Raw genomic sequence first — 19,978 nt, 5'->3', positions numbered from 1 at the left:
CTCATCGACGATATGTTTGAGTTTGCTGACACATTTGTCAATTCCAACAACTATCCAATCCTATTAGTCTGGGAGCTTACGACAGAAGATTTCACCCCATAAGGTACAAAAGGTTTGACCCCTTGAAGTTACTGGGGTCAACCATATCACTCACAAAAAGTATGGAAGATTGACCGCGCCGGGTGGATCTGGTCCCTAGAGCCCCCTAAAAAGCCCAAACAGGGGGTTAATTTCACCCCATAAGGTACATGGACCAAACTTGGTGAAAACGAAGTTCTATGTCAGGACATCACAAAAATATCAAATCTAACAATATTTTCGAGTGGAAAGGTGATGTAAGACCCCCCCGAAAGTGACCCCCCGGGGGGTTAATTTTACCCCATAAGGTACATGGACCAAAGTTGGTCAAAACGAAGTCTTATGTCAGGACATCACAAAAATATCAAATCTAACCATATTTTCGGGTGGAAAGGTGATGTAAGATTCCTTCAAAGTGAGTTCCCTTAATGTGACCCCCTCGGAAGGTTTATTTCACCCCATAAAGTACTGACCGAAACTTGGTCAAAATGAAGTCTTATGTTAGGACATCACAAAAATATCAAATCTAACAATATTTTCGGGTGGAAAGATGATGTAAGATGACTTCAAAGTGACTTCCCTTAATGTGACCCCCTCGGAAGGTGTATTTCACCCCATAAAGTACATGGACCAAACTTGGTCAAAATGAAGTCTTATGTCTGGACATCACAAAAATATCAAATCTAACAATATTTTCGGGTGGAAAGGTGATGTAAGATGCCTTCAAAGTGAGTTCCCTTAATGTGACCCCCTCGGAAGGTTTATTTCACCCCATAAAGTACTGACCCAAACTTGGTCAAAATGAAGTCTTATGTCAGGACATCACAAAATATCAAATCTAACAATATTTTCGGGTGGAAAAGTGATGTAAGATGACTTCAAAGTGACTTCCCTTAATGTGACCCCCTCGGAAGGTTTATTTCACCCCATAAAGTACATGGACCAAACTTAGTCAAAACGAAGTCTTATTTCAGGACATCACAAAAATATCAAATCTAACAATAGTTTTGGGAGGAAAGATGATGTAAGACTCCCCAAAAGTGACTCCCCAGGGGATTAATTGCACCCCATAAGGTAGGCTACATGGACTAAAGTAGGTTAAATCGAAGTCTTATTTCACGGCATAACAAAAATATCAAATCTAACAATATTTTCGGGTGGAAAGGTGATGTAAGATGTCATCAAAGTAACCCTAAGAGGGTTTATTTCACCATAGAGTGCATGGACCAAACGTGGTCAAAACGAAGTCTTATAGGACACCACAAAGTATCAAATCTAACAATACGCTCTCAGTTGGGAAGATGATAAAAGACCTACCCAAAAGTGAATCTCCTCCTATAATTTAATTTACTTCATCCCTTACTCGAACCAACCTTGGTGTAACGGAAGTGCTATGCCAGGACAGTACCAATGGATTAAATCTAAAAATATTTTTATATAGGTTTTGGTGAAATACATTCACAAGCTGTCCCATGATGCATGAAATGGAACTATAGCCTACTTTACAAAAAGTTTTTGTATAAATCATGTTCAGTCAATCGAAAAAAGGCAACAGGACATGACAATACATGGCTTTGTAACACCAAAAACAGAAAGTACATGAGAAGCATATAGGCTACAGTAGCCAGAAAATTGATCGAAGATATTGATACGACCACTAAATGTTGAATTAATCGAACAACTGACTATCCAAATCAAAACGTTTCGAAGTGAATCATTTGGAACGTTAATTCAGGCAGTAATGAACATTTTCCAGCTGCTACAATAAATAACCCAATAAACTCAATGCAGTAAATTTTTGTTTAATGCCATTTGCTTCATGTCTCCAATCAGTTATTGTAACTGTTCATTCATAACAGGGAAATCTATAACTACGGGATTGGAAACTCCGTGGAACTGAAAACCACTTTATACACCAGTAGGGTCATTTTTCTTTGTGCGCTGTTGTGATAAATAATCACATAAATTGACCTCAAAGGGTAGCAAGTAGTAGGCTAAACAAACAACCAAAAGTGTAATCATCAATTCATCTGTAAATTGTACAGTCTATGCTTGCCTGGTTTGTTTATTTGTTTGTATTCCATTAGTGCAGTTATGTTGTATTTTGTTTGCTGCTCAAAAAATTTCCAGAATGACTATTGGTTTTAGTTCTGGTGACATCGTTACAAACGGATTGGTTTCGTACTGGATCGATCAGTGAACAAGTTGATGATACAACAGCACATTTCACTGATTGCTGAACACTCCTCATTTACTTATGATCCGATTTGCAGTACGCAAAATGCTAAAGAACAGCAGTAGGCGGTTTTTGGACTCGTTGCATTCATTCATTTTTTGGATTCATCGTTTTTTTTTCTACAAGCGTAAATGTACTTTTATACATCAATTAAGTTTTATGTGAGTGTACATTTTGTATTATTATTGCAAAATCTAACATTGTATATCTTTTAGTCGGTATTTTATTTTGTTAATCTTTCTGTAGTCCTACTAATGTGATGACCCTACTGATGTATAGCACTGGATAGAGTTTCCAATCCCGTAGTTATAGATATCCCTGATTCATAAACAGAGATTGTTTGTGTAAATGTAAACGGTCGTTTCTTTATTCTTCATTGTCACTGCTGTCGCTTTCACTTTCTTCGTCTTATTCTTCGTCTTATTTGGATAGTCAGTTGTTCAATTAAGTCAACATTTAGTGATCGTATCAAGATCTTGGATCAATTTTCCGGCTACTGTAGCCACGGGCGCCGATCCCTGTCCCCACCATCTTTTTACATTATTTTTGTAACGTAAAAGGGAAAATATTACCCGAATGTCACAATTTTATCAGTCAAACATTTAAAATATATTGAAAGGAGGGGACAACATTTTTGTTTTATGCGAGGAAGCCCCAACCCTAGTAGAAGTGTTTTATTAGGCAGAGAAACCCTGGTGTAACTCGCAAATTGTATTTAATTTGGTTACACCAGGGCGACACAGTGCAGAGTTTTAGAATTACTTTGAAAGAGTCGTACAAGCATGTAGTGCAGTAAGTGTAGCTTGTGTTACTTTTGTATAAGAAAAAAGCTATTTTTTCAGTTATTATTGCATTGAGGTTAAGAGCTGCTGAAACGTCTTTACCGGTTTGGCAAAGTATTGTATATAGGAAAATCAGCAGTTGGAAGGCTGGCAGGCAGCTTTTTTTCAATTGAAAAAACTCTTACCCTACCCACTTTTTAAAAGACTTGTCACGTTCCAAATCGTCTTCAGTATGGACATGGCCATGGTCAACCTCCTAAACTTCAAGATTGATCGGTCAGAGTATTTTGCAGTCATTGACAGCTCGCAGCCAAATCTTACTGACTATTTCAAGTCGACCGATCTTGAGCACTACAAAATTTTACAAGAATCACTCTTTAGTGGAAAGCTACAATCACATTTGCTAGACGATTATCTTCAGTTCTTTGATAGAGTCCCTTGCACAAGATTTTCGAATGATATTCAAGAAGATACCATCCGCTGTTCGGCAAATGTTTCCGCAAGTGGAACTTTTGCTCATATCACCAGCCCGCTCGTGTTTAACTAAACGCTCATTTTCAACTTTGCGACGTATCAAAACTTTGTTACGATCTGCCATGACACAGAAACGGCCAAATCATGGAATGGTCTGCTATGTGCACAATAAAGTTTTGAATTCGATCAACCTTCATTACAAGCCAAGGATCAACCAAGGACTTCGTTTTTAATTCGCCGGAGACCCGTTGCCGAGTTGCAGTGTTTGGACTTCTGCTGTCCGATGCTGACACTGACAATTAAAATGCATCGCATTAGACTTGTAGCCTATCTACTGTGGGCCTATTTGTTTGTTTGTTGAACAGACCCCAATCTTTCAGCTCGCTTCGCTCGTCTGCCCTTTCTTTCCTAGTAAATGCCCCACCAATCTTAGAGAGCGATCGGCGCCCATGACTGTAGCCTATATGCTTCTCATGTAATTTCTGTTTTTGGTGTTACAAAGCCATGTATTGTCATGTCCTGTTGCCTTTTTTCGATTGACTGAACATGATTTATACAAAAACTTTTTGTAAAGTAGGCTATAGTTCCATTTCATGCATCATGGGACAGCTTGTGAATGTATTTCACCAAAACCTATATAAAAATATTTTTAGATTTAATCCATTGGTACTGTCCTGGCATAGCACTTCCGTTACACCAAGGTTGGTTCGAGTAAGGGATGAAGTAAATTAAACTATAGGAGGAGATTCACTTTTGGGTAGGTCTTTTATCATCTTCCCAACTGAGAGTATTGTTAGATTTGATACTTTGTGGTATCCTATAAGACTTCGTTTTGACTAAGTTTGGTCCATGTACTCTATGGTGAAATAAACCCTCTGAGGGTTACTTTGATGATGTCTTACATCACCTTTCCACCCGAAAATATTGTTAGATTTGATATTTTTGTTATGCCGTGAAATAAGACTTCGATTTAACCTACTTTAGTCCATGTAGCCTACCTTATGGGGTGCAATTAACCCCCTGGGGAGTCACTTTTGGGGAGTCTTACATCATCTTTCCTCCCAAAACTATTGTTAGATTTGATATTTTTGTGATGTCCTGAGATAGGACTTCGTTTTGACCAAGTTTGGTCCATGTACTTTATGGGGTGAAATAAACCTTCCGAGGGGGTCACATTAAGGGAACTCACTTTGAAGGCATCTTACATCACCTTTCCACCCGAAAATATTGTTAGATTTGATATTTTTGTGATGTCCTGACATAAGACTTCGTTTTGACCAACTTTAGTCCATGTACTTTATGGGGTGAAATTAACTCCCCGGGGGGTCACTTTCGGGAGGGTCTTACATCACCTTTCCACTCGAAAATATTGTTAGATTTGATATTTTTGTGATGTCCTGACATAAAACTGCGTATTCACCAAGTTTGGTCCATGTACCTTCCCAGCTAGAAATTTCACGTGTATTACACGTAGATTCTACGTACCTTGGGTCGTGTATTATACGTTAATTTTCACGTATAATACACGCATATGTGTAGACACTATTTCACGTGCATTACACGTATATTTGGTGGTGGATTTTACGTGTTTTACTCCCGCATTACACCTAATTTCCTCGTATCTGACAACACTAATACACGTGTTTTCCACATATATTTGGTGGTGGATTTTACGTGTTTTACACCCGCATTACACCTAATTTCCTCGTTTCTGACACGTAGATTCTACGTACCTTGGGTCGTGTATTATACGTTAATTTTCACGTATAATACACGCATATGTGTAGACACTATTTCACGTGCATTACACGTATATTTGGTGGTGGATTTTACGTGATTTACGCCCGCATTACACCTAATTTCCTCGTATCTGACAACACTAATACACGTGTTTTCCACGTATATTTGGTGGTGGATTTTACGAGTTTTACACCCGCATTACACCTAATTTCCTCGTATCTGACACGTAGATTCTACGTACCTTGGGTCGTGTATTATACGTTAATTTTCACGTATAATACACGCATATGTGTAGACACTATTTCACGTGTATTACACGTATATCTGGTGGTGGATTTTACGTGTTTTACACCCGCATTACACCTAATTTCCTCGTATCTGACACGTAGATTCTAAGTTTCTTAGGTCGTGTATTATACGTTAATTTTCACGTATAATACACGTATAAGTGTCGACACTATTTCACGTGTATTACACGTATATTTGGTGGTGGATTTTACGTGTTTTTACACCCACATTCTACCTAATTTCCGCGTACCGTATCTGAAATCAACAATTTAACACATTTGTATTTATTTAACACATTTGTATAACACATATTGTTATAAGAGGCTACTGTCCAATTGTGACCCTTCTAGCACTCATCCGGAGAGTTAATGCTTGTTTTGAACTTTATTTGGAATTAGAGAAGAAAAAGAGCAATAGCAGTGGTGGGAATCGAACCCGCGTCAATGAAAGCCAACCAGCTGACAAAACCCCTAAGCCAACCAGCTGACAAAAAACCCATTACTTAATTTGCTTTCTATCATCTTCTTTTCGCAATTTTTACGTCACTTAAACCGGAGCTTATGATTGGTTGGCGGTTTCATTCTAGTCATTTTTAGTGGCAGAATTTCGACTTGTTAAAGTGGCTACCGTACCAAACCTTAGTAAGTAATTGTTTAATATCAGTAAGAGAGACCACTTAAATTTACACTAAGAACTATCGTTAAAAGATCACATTAATTTGCGACTAAAAAATGTCATGAATTAAGTTTCCTTTTTACATAACGTAATAAAAACGTGTAAAGACACCTACAAAAACACATAATCTAACTTATATCCTAAAAAATGCGGAGGAGCGTGGTTGACACCAATCCATTTGAGTGGAGAATTCTTTCTGTTTATACCGTCCTTGGGAGGTAGTTTTACCTAACACAGATTAAAAATTGCCCAAATGAACGAAAGAACTTCAACACGTTTAATATACGTGGAAAACACGTGTTACTTTTCAACAGATGGAAACGTGCAATACACGTGGAAACAACATATAATCAAAATACAAAAATTCCGATAAAACACCCTTCTGCTCGGGTAAACATTTTTTCTCTTTTGTATGCCCTCTTCTGGGTGTGATTTTACCTTATATACCTTAAAAATTAGTCAAATAATCATAGGATTTTAAACACGTGTAATATACGTGGAAAACACGTGTTATTTTTGCAAGAGTTATATTTAAAAAATAATCCCTGATAAAACTTATAGAATCATATTTACACACTAGTCGTACTAAATGATAGCTAAAATATGTCTCTAAAAAAATGTTTTTTAAACAAGTGAATTTGTGTTGGTGTACACAAACTCCTTAATAACACCTGAATTCTACCTAAGATACCATACTACCTAAAATCAACCAAAAATCAACGTGTAATATACGTAGCTTTCTAGCTGGGTTATGGGGTGAAATTAACCCCCTTTTTGGGCTTTTTAGGGAGCTCTAGGGACCAGATCCACCCGGTGCGGTCAATCTTCCATACTTTTTGTGAGTGACATGGTTGATCCCAGTAACTTCAAGGGGTCAAACCTTTTGTACCTTATGGGGTGAAATCTTCTGTCGTAGGCTCTCGGTCTATATGCAATGTACGGTAGAATACATTTCCTTCGAATGATTCAGCTAGTTAAGTGGAGTTATAAAAGCGTTCTGTCCTCAAGAAAAGAAAATCATTTTCTTTTAAATTTATAATTGCCACTGCAACTTTAGCTTGCGAGTAATAGCCTACTCTTCTCAGCTTTCTCTTACTTAGATTACACCTTCCTTTAATTTCATTAAATTCATCAGTGAATCTTGTTTAGGACCGTAATCCACATAATGCAAAGCAGTCACAAATTTAAAACTGCTAGTTGTAGGCTACTTTAGCATTGACTCAGCTTCCGATCAAGCTCTTGTTGGTCCCAACTGGATGCATTTAAGAAACGTCTTTAGAGCTTCAATTGCAAAAGGGTAATGTAAAGCATTGGGTTTGACTGCACCATACCTTGATTACATTGTCGAAGTCAATTTTCTTTGCAAGATGATAGGACAGCTTTCTTTAGATTTTTCAGAATTTTTCCTCTGACTGGGCTATAACTTTAAAGATGCCACAAGCTTACAATCAATTACTCCAAAAATGATAAGACATTTGAACAACGCTGTCTATAGGCAACATTATGAATTCCAACTAGATTTAAGCAACAACATCCATAAACAAAACACTCAAATAAAGAAAAAACTCACTACCTTCCAAAATCACATCATGAGAAGCATGACTACCAAAAGGCCACTTGACCACACGAAAACTTGATCCCCCTCCTCTCGGAGCCACTGGCTTAGGCTACATATCTAAAAGCTATTCTTTACACGCAAGGTAGCCATTGTAAGTCAGTTCATGCTGAACTTTCATCTTGAATCGGCAACTTACGACCAGCGGACCGGGCACGGCCTGCAGCACGAGTTACTAAAGAAGGAGAGGCATTGGATCATTCATCTCTTATTGCAGACGAAAATCTCTAAAATCAAACCAGAAGCATGCAGATTCCAATATCAGTGTAAGCTATATCATTCGCCATTATTTTAATGTGTCTTGTTCATAGATATGTGCTTGTTAAAACTGAATTAGTTCCCATTGTTACAAACAAGTCTGGTGATGTAAGGGACATTACAAATTACAGACCAATTGCTCTTGCTACTGTCATATCTAAACTATTTGAGCATGTTGTACTTTTTCGCATCAATGGCAATCTCTACAGAAAGCGTGGAAGTCCTGTTTTTAGATGCTTTGAAAGCATTTGATAAGGTAAACCACAACCTCCTCATCAAGAAACTAATTCAACGAGGAGTGCCAATATGCCTTGTTCACCCGGTAGTTTATTGGTACCCCATCAGCAGATGTACAATGTACGTACCCTTGGGTTGACATTACTCACAGTCTTTTCTGACAGCAATGGTGTCAAACAGGGTCGTATCCTTAGCCCATACTTAATTGCTGAGTATATGGATGATATATCGGCTGCGTTAAGGCTGCGTTAACGGATAAAGGCTGCGTATCGGCTGCGTTAACAAAAGTATATAGGCAATACACTTGGTGACTTGTCAATCATCTCATGTTTGCAGATGATATTTGCTGTATTTCTCCAAGTGTTCATGGTCAGCAGATTATCTTGCGAAAGTTATGCACTTTGTAATGTCATTTTAGCTGTAGGCCTACTCTTTTGTTATGTATTTTCCAAACAATCACCTAAAGTTAAATTTGAGCCCAGTTGTGGGGCTAAATGGAAGCCAGATCAAATTTGTAGATATCGTCAAATATCTGGGTGTAGGCTATTTCTTGACCCGGTGACAAGGATATAAATCGACAGTGCGATCAATCTACTGTTCTGTCCAGTAGCGCACCCAGAAATTTTTTTAGGGGGGGGCTAATTCAGAAATGTCGACCGAGTGATTTGCTACAATAGTGACAGTAGGCCAATGCCCATCACCGGCCATCAGTGCCGGTCTTTGGGGTGTGCAAACCGTGCGATCGCACAGGGCCCGCAATTTACTCAGAAAATGCAGTAATTTTGTTATTTCCAATGGAAAAATTCAACAAAGTGAATTCAACAAAGGAATTAGCAACAAGAAAACATAGAGACTCAACGAGTGCAACCTATTTTGTCCCCTGAACATTTCGTACCCTGAAAAGATCGAGAAAAAAAACAACAGAGCCGAAGTCGCTGATCGGAGTTGCAGCTAACATTTCAAAATTTTTCTCGATCTTTTCAGGGAACGAATTTGGTCGAAATTTGATTTTGTTACTCCAATTTCAGGGTACGGAATCGGGATAAGAATTTTTTAGGGGACGAAATAAGTTGCATCCAAATCAACATAGAGACATAGCTTTATATTTCGGAAAAGTGCCGAGGAAAGCATGATCTTATCCTTTTGCTATGCCACCGGACAGCACCATATTACAGTAATATTCATACCTAATTTTTTGTTGAACATGCTCTCAAAATGCCCCAAATTCAAAGCAATTTTTCAAAATTTTTGTTCTCTCAAATCAGATTAGAAGTTGGCCTAGTGAACCCCAAGCTATTAGAACCATCAACACTCTCATCCCTACGTCCACTCTCGCAATCTTCTATAGATCTCGACTTTTCGTCATGTAGGCCTATGACAAGATAAAATTAGCTTTCCGTTTGCCAACACAGATAAGTGCGAAAACAACAACTAGCACGAAAACAGTTTGAAACAAAACACTAATTTTATAAACAGTAGACTAAATTTGATGGGGACGTTTTTCCTATTTACAAAACATTCAAAATTAGTTCGTATTTTCAATTAAAGTCCCAGATGCTTTCGTTTCTCTGCTCAAATGTCGTAGGCCTATACAGTTTTACATGTCCGGGTGATTCGGCATTGACGTATGACGGTATGGTACATCGGTATGTCCAGTTGTCCACCAGACATTTGACCACGAGAGTACGGGAGCATCTGAACTTTATAGGGAGTTAAAGAAAGGTGCCATCAAAGACCATATCATGGAGCGTTCTTTTTGCACAGATCAAAAATTCTCTGCTGATTCATTTATAATTTTACGCAAAAGCCATCCCAATTTGACACCAAAATTCAGGAAGCACTGTTAACGCTATACGCTACAACCCAAATTTAAACAAATAATTATTTGCTGGAGGTGCGTCCATTCTCCTCAACATTTACTTGATGTAGCCTATCACGTTCCCTGTGGTGCAAATTTTTTTGTAGTTATTTATGTAGTTGCCTTTTCCTAATGTAAATTTACCTTCAAGAAGTTAAAATTTATTGCATTTATTAATTATTTTCTGATTCTTGATTAGGGCTTAAAGTTAAGCCGAAAACGCTCGACTGTGAAAACTATTTGCAAATATGTAAAATATATTGTTATAATGCTCGGCCCTGTTGTATTGTTGTGTCTTATTCATATCTAACCTGTAAGCAAAAGGTATACATAGGGAACATACAAAAACTTTATTTTTTGTGGCGAGTTTGGGGGGGGCTTGAGCCCCCTTAGCCCCATGCTGGGTGCGCTACTGGTTCTGTCAACAAATTATAATCAAAATTTTACAAGTGCTCCAGTGAAGTTAAAAGTGTTCTCTTCCGTTCATATTGAACCACAATGTAGGCTATGTATTTTATCTGTGGGAAAATTATCATCAACGTGACATTAATCGCTTGCGTGTTGCCTTCAATAACGCATTTAGTAAGTTCAAAACGGATTTTTCACAATTTGCCCAAGCAATATAGTGTCTGTTAACATGAAGTCTTGTTTAACATTGTAAGGTTTGGCTAGCTCATTAGGCTACTACGGAAATACGTTTTTTCTTTTGTTGTAAGATGCGAATTGTTGTCAAACTCCATTGCTGCCTCCTTGATGAGGTCTGACTGCTATCGTAAATTGAACTACAGTCTTTATTATAAGTAATAACTAGATTATGCATGATGTTACATAACCTTGATGGCTGCCAAGACACAAAAATATCAACAGTCAACGTTTGCTAACGTTTAATTTGACTGGTTGTTTGTATGAAAAAATGAGCCTGTAATTTCATTGGAATTACTTTTACGCCACAGCTGAGTGTATATTATTGTCAAACAGTATATTACGGTACCGTCAATTTATGCTTTTTGTCTTTGCATTTTTCTTTTTGCTTAGTTTGAATATGGCCATTCTTGTCTGACGCAAATAAATAAAAAATGAAAAGTTAAGATCATTGGCCGTTACGCCACTCCTCCGGTTATCATACGTCCTCCGTTTGGAGAACATGTCCTCCTTTCCAACAAAAAGATATTGTGTTTTCCAAAGACGTTCAATAATGTATGTATTTTTTACACTTTTTACAAAATATAATGCTCACTTATGCAGCTTGAAAAGGAATCTGACTATTGTAAATGCAGCTTATGGGTCTAACTATAGAACCCTGTTGATAAAACCTTTAAAAATATTAATATTAATTTTGGAAGGATAGATGCACCAACAGTAGATTTTCTATACAGCCGATTACGTTAACCTTCTACTTAGAATCAAGAATCAGTTGGTGCAAAATTTATTAGTGAATCAGTAATCCGCGATTCTAATGAGCGGATTACAGTTGGTTTAAAAGAATAGAAATTAGTTCTAGAATAAGCTACCGGTACCGCTTTCGTTGAACTGTTACTTTTGTGTATCAATTTTTGCAGATGACTTTCATGCAGATACCACAAAGAAGCCATTTTGGCGTAAAGTTACAAAGAACCACAACCACGTTTATTCTTCCAACCTTCAACAATACTGGTGGTGCCGCTGGTGAAAATACATTGCCGGTGTGCGGAAGAGTCACTTCAGCAAAACTTTAAATTCTTGCTCAAGTAGCCTACCGTAGGCTACTAGTAAAAAGGAATTTGATCAATCTCAAATGTAACATCGCTCGGGATATGATGACATGTCCCACTTTGTTTGTCGTAGGTCTATTGATACCATTGAATTATTGTGTAAGTTGAAACTGAACTGTTCGGCCGGGTCAGACAGAATCTTTGCTAAACGTTTATGTTATGCTGACCACAGTGTTTGTTTTATTTGAGTTCAGTTTAACTTGTGTAGTCGGCTGCGTAGTCGAGTGGTGAGAACGTCTGCGCGACGTTCGAAAGGACGTGGGCTCGACACCTCTCCAGAGCACGCGGCTGTGTCTCGGCAAAGACACTTAATGGCAAGCCAAAATAAGGGGAGCAGCTGACTCGAAGACTATATGTCACTTTGCCGCTTCCTGTCGTCTCTTGTATCGCATCTGTGATCGCAGTGTAGGCTACTGTATGTTGTCGCAATGGGCGCAAATTAAAAAAAAAATTAATAAATAAAAAAAAACACGATTATTGTGTTTAGATCATAGCATCTTACCAAAGTCATGTATCGACACAGTTCTTGTCCCCATTGCAAAAAATTCCAATGGAAACATTGAAGATGCTGGTAATTCGGTAGCCACTTTGACATGTCGATTTTCGGTAAGACCCAATGACACCGTCAACCAATCAGAACATGTTTTAGTGGCTACCGCTCAATTGTGACCCACTTGGCACTCAGCCAGAGAGATCCAACGCACCCACACTTGTAAAATTGATACATGAAGGCGATATGAGTTTGAAATATAAATTCATGGGAACAAGTCACATGAATTCTTACAGGACAATAGTGGGATAAGTCTAGGGCCATTTTTATTTTGACTTAAATATTTTTTTTTTTACTTTATTTTTATCAAAATTTTGACTTTATTTTCACCTAACGAAATTGCTTATTTGTAGAGGGCACGGTTCTTTCTTGAATTGATACCAGTTACTCAAACATAATATTTGTCGATTTCAGACCCAAAAATAGGCCAATATTTTGTTGAAAAGTCAAGGTGTTTTACGGATTATAAAAAGTGCGTCGTGTTTTTTGGCGATGGGAAAATCTCGACAAATGTCTAACTTTTGCTGAAGACGATTTAACTTGCTTAGGCGTTTTTGTATTACAAAATGCCAGTAAGCTATTCCTAAAATCCAAACTGTTGATCTTCGAAAAGACCGCCTTTGTGAAGAGGGGGTGTTTTATAAAAAATATTTAAATACGTAAAAATGAATAAACAAGGGACAATTTGCTATAAAAGTTACTTTTGATCCAAGTGGGCATTGTGACACATTTCCACGAGGATTTTGACAAAAATTACTCTCAAAAAACACAAAAAGTTTGTCAAAAGCCATAATTTGACAAATTTTGACTTTATTGAAAATTTTGACTTTATTGTTAACTTTGACTTTATTTTGACCTCTAAACTTCTTAGAAACAGTCCCCTAAGTGCTGAAAACAACTTTATTCTTTGATTCGTGGACAGACGAGGTTCTTAAAACTTTTTTGACTTTATTGACTTTTGCAGGCCCTAGTGATAACTAAACCTAATCCTGAACTTTCTTAAACTGGTTCCACATTGTCAAGAAATTTGATAACCCAGTGTAGGCCTATGTAGGCCTATCATGTAACAATGAGCTGTTTTGATCAACGACTGGTTTGCTTTATTTTGATGACTTTAGGATCAGGTTTGCCGGATTTGACCATAGTCCATACCCAACCACTGGAGAAACTGTAGTTATTGTTGCACTTGTTTGCTTATTTATACATATCTTTAGGTGTATTTAGTGAATCTACAGTGCGTGGACTCCAATTTTACAAATGATAAAACACAACAATCCTGGATTCACACTAACATCCAGATAGGCTATGTGTAATTCATTGTTGATGTAAGGAAAGTCATGTAATTAGGTGCACTGCAACGAAAATACATGGCTTTTGTATTTGTAGATCTTTCTGAAATAAAATAAAACGTTTGTCAACAATTTTTTTTATTTTTTATTGAGCCATCCCTACCTTACCTTATGAATCCCTGACTTGAACAAGGTAGCCTACAAGCCGGATGTTATGTTGGTGCGGTAATATTTGTGTTAATCACATAATGCTTGATGATGCTGAGCTTGCTGGCCGTAATGCCCTCGGTGTTCAGCTGCAGTACTGTGGGTAGTCGGTACTTTTCGACAGAGGAGCTGCCGCGCTCTGATAAGGGCGTTTCCCTATCCACCCTGTGCTGAACCTGGGCTTGGTTTGCTCAAATGCTCCTAGCAGGCATCCAACCCGCTGAGCTACGCCGTAAAGGAGCCACGATTTCTCTCGCTCGCCGCGCTTTGGACCCCGACCATCTCCTCCATGCAACATTCAAGCGACCACCACCTATAAAGCAGCGGCTGAAATCAAGACGCCCCTTTGTGCCTGCCGCACAACAACTATACTTAAGAACGCAGAAGAACTTGGTTTAAGTGCGGCACACTGGACGAACCACATGTGGAACACGGAGTGGCAAAATCACAACTCCACGCTCCGTGACTTCATACCCGACGCCGATCTCCGTCCACCAGGGATGTCCCTCGCAAGGCTTGCGTGGGTCAGGCTTAACCGCCTGCGAACTGGCGTCGGCCGCTTTCGTTTGGACATGTACAAGTGGGGCCTGGCTCGTTCATCAGAATGCGAGTGTGATGCCACGGAACAGACCGCAGACCATGTCATCCACAACTGCCTAACCCACCGGCCTCCACACGGTGCGCATGGTCTGAGGGTCCTGGACGACGAGACTGCTGAGTGGCTGATGATTTCCTGCCCTCCAGTCTAGCCTGGAAAGATCGCTCATACGCCATCATCATCACATAATGCTTGCAGAAGATATGTGTGTTTTTTTTCCTAGTTTACATGGTCTTCAAGATCTTCCATGACGATTATGCCTTCAAACATGGCATTGTTTTTAATTGTGAAATATCTTTTGGTTTTTTATTTTTTTTCTCCATTTTAAACTTTCTCGAGACCACAGGTCACGTTTGGGCGTCGGAAAATTTTCTTAGGTTAAAGGTCGGTTAAGTACTAAATGTTTAACAGTAAATGCGCTTACTTTACTGCATTGCCAATAAATCAAAATCGTGATTTTGCAAATGTTCAACGCCTGTAAAGAATAGGCCTACTTTATTTCGCTCATACTGAACGTCTTTTTATGTTTCGCAACTGTTACATAAACATCGTCTTTCTTGTTTTTAATAGTTTATGAATAGCTTACAAGGACTCATTTAGAATGCTGCATAATCTGCCATGTTGTGTAAGCGCACGTGAACATCAAATTAATTGTAATATTTTTACTTTTGAGGCTTTATTAATAATTATCATTAAATTGATAAATTTTAGATAAATAATAATAATAATAATAATAGAGATAGGTTATTAAGTGAAAATGTTATCTGTGAAGGTGAGGACACCTCAGGTAAAATTTTCAAAGTTCTAGTCTGCTGAAGATGAGATTGTCGGAATAACCTATTAACTATTTTTTTCTATGAAATCTTAAAAGTTGTTTACTCATTGCTAAAATAATGAGTGTAAATTTTTCCTCATGTTGAAAGAATTTGCCACCCAAAACGCTTTCTGGTCTTATTTTTAAGAGCAATCACTAAACATAGGGGCCCACTCGTGGATATTGGAGGGAGGCCGACAGGGGCTCCGGACACTTCCTGAGAGTGGGAGGGGGTAATTTAAGCAGGGGCGGGAACGATGTTTTGACATCGACAGGGGCTTATTGGATTATCACATCGTATATACTTCTGGAAGGTCGCTCCACAGACCCCGTTTGAATTACTGAAAGCTTTAGTTTGTTATACAGCGTCTTAGGCTGCATGTTTCGCGACAAAGGCGCAAAATTTTTGCCTTTCAACATGATATAAAATCGAAAAATTCTTTTAACGATCTAAAATCACGAGGAAAAGTTTTTTAATAACGTATTTGCCACATTTTTTTGAGGTTTTGAGACAATTTTGATTGGAAGAGGGGACGTACACAAAATCCCTCTCTGTATTCTTCCTTCGCTCAAGTCCTCCAAATTTTGCACTTCAGACGCTAAAAGGTTAGATTTAAAAGGCCAAAAGCGTTAAGGTCAAAACTTTAATCTATAACTTAATTTACAATCACGTACATGAATACAGCACGACAATCTGTGCCATAACATCCAGGGATGGAGGAACCACGTGGGCCTCGTGGGCCTGGGCCCACCTACTTTATTTTCTGGTTGGGCCTGGCCTACCCACTTTTGAAAGCCAAATTTCTTTGAAAAGGTAGTTAAAACGGCAAATTAGAGAAGGAGTTCCAAAAAAAAGCTCTTCACTCATTTGATACACACTAGTTTGATTACACAGGCCAACAAAAAAATTTTGGCACAAAAGGTGAGAGTTATTTTAGAGTATTTCAGGGCCCCTGATTTCAAAAATGCACTTAGCTTTTTCGAAACTACCAGGAATTGAATTTCGAACCAAGATTACATTCTTTCGTAACAAGGATAAAATTTTATGAAGCTACTTGATTGGAGAACACAACTTTGTATTCTGTAATTATATAAATGACCTTCGTACCTTGACGGGTGTTGCTCAGTATAGTAAGCCTACCATAGTAAAGAATTGCGTTTGTTCATCGATAGCTTTGTTTTGCTTATTCGTCTAGTTTGTTAAGCAAAACAATGTATGTATTTTATTTGTACTTAGTAGCTTAGTTAGTAAGTCTGATATTGTTGAAGTCAACAAATATATTAACGCAAAGCACGTCGTATTTTGATTGTTACTAGGCCAGTAAACGTTAAATAGCCGTTTGTTTGGGTTGTAATCAACGTGATTGGTTCCAAATAGCGTTTATAAAACTCAGAAATGCGCCTGAGATTACTTTCAGTTTTGTCTATGTAATAAACGACACAATGTTAAATCTATAGGAGCTCAAAATTGCAAAAAAAATATTTTGCTGTAGGCTATCTTAAAAACTAGAGCCAATTCGTAAAAAACAAGTGCATTTTCGGAATCAGGGGCCTCAAAATACCCTAAAATGACTCTCACATGCCGTGCTTAAAAAAAAAAATTTTGTTTGCCTGTGTTATCTTTGATAGCTCAATGATGAAATCTAATCTTCAAACTTTTCTGTTGAGCCAGTTGAGCCCACTGTTGATGGGCAGCACGTGTGGGTGTGGTTGCGTGTGATTGGTGGAGTAATCTATAAATCAATCTAATTGTTCTCCAAAGTTAAAACAATGATATCATTACATATTGTGCAGTGCATGAACGTAGGCCTACTGTATAATGCTGCAGATTATTTATCCCAGGTTGGTATTATAACTGTGTGTGTATATTGCCTTTTTATTTGTGTGTACATCGCCATATTTTGTACAGCGCTATAGAGCAATTTAACAATTTTGTAATTTGTTTGGCTAAATCGGGCCCAAAAACGGAAATTTTTCGCTGGTTGGCATAAAAGGCAATCATGAAAACACAATGTAGGCCCATAAGCGATTTGAAGTATTAGGAATGCAGCAATGTTATGGGGGGTCTGGGGGGCTTCGCCCCCCAGAAGTTTGATTAACTTTGACTGCTACGCCTTTGCGCCCACCTACTTTTAAAATGGTTCCTCCATTCCTGATAACATTCACAGTGAAATGAAAGTTTCAACATCTAGGGTCTAGGCCAGGGGTGCACAACTTTTTTGCTATTGCCGGCCACATTCAGATTAATTCTCTAAAGCACGGCCGCTAGTCAGAGTCCTTAAAACTATTTGGCGATATCATATTGACGTTGAATTGTATTATGCGAGAGAGCAATTGAAGAATAGTCAGTTTCCTTACCAGGATGAATGCACTTAACAACGTGACAACGTCTATGAGACATCACTTAACGAGTTCTCCATCCGAATAAGCTTTTCCCGCTACACCAAGATAATATGCGACTCTATTAAGAAGCTTCGAAGCGATTATTTTTCGATTGAATAAAAGTGGACATGCAAGACGTCTCCTGTCGCACACTTTTCTTCAAATTTTTTACACAGATTTTCCTTGACTCACCTTACAATTTTGCGTAATGGTGTCACTTGACGACGAAAATGCTGCTTTGTATTATCTCGTTTAACAGTTTTAACTACTTGACTGCATATTAGACGCATCATAGTATGCGCTGCCGTCTCGATCATTAAATAACCCAACTCCTATTTGGAATCGAATACCGGTACCCTTTTCTCCTCTGCTCCTGTTATTTTTTATTTCAAGGACATAATGCAATGTAGGCTACCGTTACAATGAAATTGGGTTGAGGAAAAATTTTTGTCTCAAAACGATTTTAACAAAATAGAGCCTACAAAAACTTATGATGAAAATGTTTTTCAAGCTCTAAAATTTGAAATATTATATATAATCACAAGGGTATCCATAATGGTTCTAGATATACCTATATAGCCTAATATTTAAAATACATTTCATTTTTGTAATGAAATAATTTTTTTATTTCAACAACAGGGCACGGCCGCCAACACGTGGTTATTAAATTACGTGTTAACGGCCGCATAATTATTCATCGACGGCCGCAGGTTGAACACCGTTGGTCTAGGCCTACATTCAACTCAGAAAAAATAAAAAAGCTAAAATGCATTAACTTTTACAAGAACTGAAAATAAGGAGACATCTTGATCGATACTCCAGGAAGGTCTATCATCTGCGCCGTGTAAGAAATAACACTAAACAAAAAATGCCATAAAACCCTTGTGCCAAAATCTCACAAAAACTACAAAGAAATAACATTATAAACGAACATCTCAACTCAAACAAAACACTGTGTGCACTCTGCTTCTGTTCTAAGCAGAACAGTCAGAAGTCGCCAAAGACTTTAAATCTTTGTGCATTGCAAAAAATTCTTTGCAGATTTCATCAACACTTTTTCATCCAAATAGCCTACACTTGATGGGCATGGCACATGACAATGAAATTGAGTCTTGAAGCAGTCATTGTGAGTAGCTAATCATGCACGTCTATCCAGTGGCTCCGAGAGGGGGGGGAAGTCGGGCCAGTTTCCCCCCTAGCAAAATATTGTAAAGGAAAAACGAGTAGTTTTTTGCTTTTGCACTTTTGAGGGGGGCCCATTTTTAGTACTAAAGTAAAAATGTACCAACTAAATATTCAACAAATTCTTAAATGAAGTGCGTAGTTCCAAGTATTTCTCAATCATTGTAAATGTCACTCTCGATGTTTCTCATCAAGAACAAATCATTTTCGTGTTAAGGTGGGCGATGTTGAACAGATTCAAGACGTAAAATCTGAAGCTGAAATGATTTCTGTATCACTGAACGGTTTCGATTGTATTGATAGTGTCAACTTGAAAACTGGTGCTGTCTTAGCTAAGCGGGAACTATTTTTGCTTGACAACTGAACATTAACTTCAAAATCTGCGTTGGCCAGGCATAGGATGTTGTATCCAACATAAGTTATCTGGGAAAGTTAAAGGTATCAGTCCAAGCACTATTAAAGAAAGTAAATTCTGTATATTTTTTGTTTATGGATCATCATCAGTCATCATCTCCGCACTCCGCCTGCAGCAGATTGCGCATCAACATGAGTTATTTGCTTCCTAGAGTGGCGATTTTGAGCCAGCTCGCCTAGTGTCGCCAAGTTGAGTCCGGTCCATGATTGGATGTTGTCTTGCCATCGTTTTGGTTGTCTGCCACGTTTTCTTTTTTCTTCTACTTTGCCTTCTGTGCAAACTTTGCTGATTCCGAATTGTGATCTTTTAGTGTGGCCGAACAGTTTTAAAACTTTTCATTTTATTAACTTATTGCTGCAATTGGATGTAATTTTGTCATAGTTAAAAGATCTTCTGTTTTCGTGTGGTCAAGTAGCCTTCTGTTGGTCATGCTTCTCATGATGTGATTTTGGAAGGTAGTGAGTTTTTTCTTTATTTGAGTGTTTTGTTTATGGATGTTGTTGCTTAAATCTAGTTGGAATTCATAATGTTGCCTACAGACTGCGTTGT

This window comes from Aplidium turbinatum, chromosome 4 (assembly GCF_918807975.1).
Source record: "Aplidium turbinatum chromosome 4, kaAplTurb1.1, whole genome shotgun sequence".
Lineage (NCBI taxonomy): Eukaryota > Metazoa > Chordata > Ascidiacea > Aplousobranchia > Polyclinidae > Aplidium > Aplidium turbinatum.
This window is presented reverse-complemented; position numbering follows the sequence as displayed.